The sequence below is a fragment of the Salvia hispanica genome, chromosome 3, assembly GCF_029641045.1.
Source record: "Salvia hispanica isolate PSC_SH4W2 chromosome 3, Shi_PSC_v1, whole genome shotgun sequence".
Classification (NCBI taxonomy): Eukaryota; Viridiplantae; Streptophyta; class Magnoliopsida; order Lamiales; family Lamiaceae; genus Salvia; species Salvia hispanica.
The window spans coordinates 22,886,615-22,891,024 of NC_142694.1; positions in this window are offsets into that span (position 1 = coordinate 22,886,615).

Sequence of the window (4,410 nt, forward strand, 5' to 3'; positions counted from 1 at the left end):
TATATATATATATATATATATATATATATATATATAGGGGTGCGTTAAAATGACAACACTCTTAAAATGACACTGTGACACCACGCTAGACTACAATATTATATATGCTAGACTGCAATAGTATAAACGCTAGACTGCAATCTATAGATTGCAGTCTAGCGTATTGGATATTGCAGTCGGGAAAAATTGCAGTCTAGTGTATTGGATATTGCAGTTCGTGAAAATTTACCCTTGAGCAATTTTTATGATTGCCACATGGCAGCTTATTATTCGTCCACATGTACAAATGATTGGCTAGGAATGGTGGTATGGTGTTACTTTAAGAGGTGTTGTCATTTTAACAAAATCCTATATATATAGGGGAGCACTAGGGTGGCCCCTTATTTAGAGTCACAACGTACATCCAATCTGGTGCTGCCATGTGGCACAAAACATGCAATATTTTAAACACAAAAATGCAATCTAGTTGTATATGCATTTTCGCAGATTGCATTTTAGTTGTATGTAAATTGCATTTTATAGTGTTGAGTTTTGCATTTTCACATAAATTGCATTTTTTATTGTTAAGTTTTGCATTTTCACATATAAAAATGCAATTCGTCTATATATAAAATGCAAATTAAACAGTCAATATCAAAAATGCAAAACTCAATGATAAAAAATGCAATCTGTATATAACAAAAATGCAATCCGCCGAAATTCATTCATAGCTTCTACAAATGTGTATTGCATTTTTCTGTATACAATATTGCATTTTTCGTGCCACATGGCAGCACGTGGTTGGATGTACGTTGTAACTTTAAAATTAGTTGTTATACTAGTACATCCATATATATATATATATATATATATATATATATATATATATATAGGGGTGTATTCAGATTAATGTGTAAAAATCTGTTAAAAAAGAAAACTAATCTCATCCATTGATTAGGTGTGATCTGATGGTTGATATGGAAGCCACGTGGAATTTAAAAATTAATAAAATAATCGAAAAGGGTAAAAATGGTAAAGCACAATTATACATGATTTCGATACATGATGTAGTTATATTTGTACATTATGTTCTATTAGTACATGATGTTAATGTATGAAAATTGTATTTTAATGTACAGGTCTCAAGCGTTAATGTACAACATACCCATGATAATGTACTAGGGTATGAATTCGCGAATGGAAGCTATACTATATAGCATCTACAAATTCACAAATCCATACCCCGTCGGAGAATGATGTACGAAATACCAGTGATAATGCACGATATAACCATGATAATGCACGATATACCCATGATAATGTACCGGGGTATGAATTCGCGGATGGAAGCTATACTATATAGCATCTACAAATTCACAAATCCATACCCCGTCGGAGAGTGATGTACGAAATACCAGTGATAATGCATGATGTACCCATGATAATGTACGATATACCAATGATAATGTACCGGGGTATAAATTCGCGGATGGAAGCTATACTATATAGCATCTACAAATTCACAAATCCATACCCCGTCGGAGAGTGATGTACGAAATACCAGTGATAATGCATGATGTACCCATGATAATGTACGATATACCCATGATAATGTACCGGGGTATGAATTCGCGAATGAAAGCTATACTATATAGCATCTACAAATTCACAAATCCATACCCCGTCGGAGAGTGATGTACGAAATACCAGTGATAATGCACGATATAACCATGATAATGGACGATATACCCATGATAATGTACCGATGTATGAATTCGCGGATGGAAGCTATACTATATAGCATCCACAAATTCACAAATCCATACCCCGTCGTCGAGTGATGTACGAAATACCAGTGATAATGCACGATATACCCATGATAATGTAGCATCGTATTACACATCGGGCCCAAAGTTAACATCATTCACCAAGGGTTTAGTAGTCCATGGGGCTAGGGTGTAGTACCATCATATTAACATAACGTTCACTAACCGGTGGAAGTTAGATCCAGTCCCCTAGGGTTAACTCATCCATAGGGCTAGGGTATAGTATCCACAAGATTACCCTAGTGAACGTTGTGTTACTGAGTCGGTACTACACCCTAGCCTCATGGATTACTAAACCCTAGGGGAATGGATATAACTTTCGTCTAAAAAAATTATAATCTACATTACGTAGAAGGGGCATATACATTAAAACACATTAATGTACAAATTAAGTTAATGTACTAATCCATATAAATGATGTAACAGTAATATACCCAAATTGCCCTTTAATGTACGAAGCTGGTATAATAATGTACGGCGATGCTTTTAATCAAAGCCATTAGATTAATAGATCCAAGGGCTTATATTAGTCCTATGTTTTATACTAAGGGGTGATAAGGAGGGTAATGCACCCCTATATATATATATATATATAGGATTGTGATCAATTGAGATTATTTAGGCTAATTGAGAAATGAGATGTAATATCAGCCACTCATTTTTATTAAATGAGTGGTCCAGATTTTTCCACACAAAAAATATTTTTAGATTAATTTATTATGAAATGGTAGATTGGTAATTTCATCAATTGAATTCAACGAGAGAAACACTACAGCAGCTGCTCCAAATCCTTCTTCTCTAACATCTGCTTCTCCACGATCATATCCACCATTAACTGCCTGAAATTCCCCAGCAGATCCTCTGATTTCTTCACGATCGTGAAGCTCTCCTTCACCTTCCCCTCCACTGTGCACGGAATCAGCTTCTTCAGCATCGACAGCCTCGTCGGCGCCGGCGAAGGCTAATTCCCCTCCGCCGCCGCTCGATTCGACGATCGAGATGATCTTCTGCTCCGGCGGCGTGCGATTTCTCTCCGATCGGATGCAGATCGGAGGAGGATCGCGAAGATGAGGAGGCGAATTCCCCTCCGCCGCCGTCGATGCTCCGGAGAAAGTCGTCGAGCTCGGCGACCAGATGTCAAACCTCACCCTCACCGACGCTCAAAAGCTCGTCGAGTACCTCAAGGACAAGCTCGGCGTCTCCGATGCCTCCTTCGTCTCCGCTCAAATCGATGCTGGAGATCGTCTTCGGCGAGATCTGCAGTAAGACGAGCTCGTGCACGCTGAAGCTGCTGGTGCAGATGCTTTCATTTGCTTCATTTTTGTTTCTGATCAACTCCAATATGTAAGTTTTGCTTTCATTTGCTTCGTTTCTGATCCAATTTGCTAGATCTGTTTGTGAAATCAGTGCCTTTGCTTCGTTTTGCTTGATTTCGAATCAAAATCATGTAATTTAATTCTTAACTAAACTTGATTTTGTCTACGGCTTAAGTGAACATTTAGTTTTCAAGTTGATTTGTGTATTTTAATTCGATTGTGTTGCTGGAATTTTTTAGTTGTGTAGATAAGATGTTTGTGATATTGCCGACATAAATTATATAAGTAGTTGACATGAAAATGTTTATTTTTTACATGAATTATATAGCTCGTTGGCATAAATTTTATGAAAAATGTTGTTGACATAAATTATATATGTAAAACATTGTTGTTGACATGAATTATATGTAAAACGTTGTTGTTGACATAAATAATATACGTCGTTGACTTGAAAATATTTATTGTTGACATTAATTATTTGTAAAATGTTATTGTTGACATCATAGTTGATAAATATTAATGACTGATGATTAAAGCTATCATAATCACTAGTACTGAGCTAATTTTTAATTCCAATATTAGTTTATTGAATGTATTGAAATTTGAGATATGTTTGTTGGAATAATTTAGCAATGTGTAAATATATAAAATGGGGGTTGAGTCCAATCTGTGGTTTCGAAATTGAGGAAAAAGTTGAATCTGAAGCGGTGGAGTTGGTCGCTTCTGATGGGGCGGAAATTGAGATGCATATATCTCAGTTTTTTAGCTCCGGTGAACAGGGGAAAGAGGGGGAAAGAAGAAATTGGTGAAGAGGGGGAGGAAGATTGGCGCTGCGGTGGTGACATTTTAATAAAGTTGTTGACATTTGATATTTTGGCTATTGATATGTGAATAATAAGTGTTATATTTTAGTTGTTCACATTTTAATATGAGTTGTTGACGTTTGATATTCTGGCTATTGATATGTGAATTATAAAAGTTATATTTTAGTTGTTGACATTTTAATATGAGTTGTTGACATTCGATAATCTGGCTATTGATATGTGAATTATAAGTGTTATTTTTTTTTGTGAGTATAAGTGTTATTTTTTAGTTGTTGACATTTTAATACGATTTTGTTGACATAAATAATATACGTCGTTGACATGAAAATATTTGTTGTTGACATTAATTATTTGTAAAATGTTATTGTTGACATAATAATTGACATAAATAAAGTTTGTTGTTGACATCGTAGTTGACATAAATAAAGTTTGGTTTTGACATCGTAGTTGACATGAATAATGTTT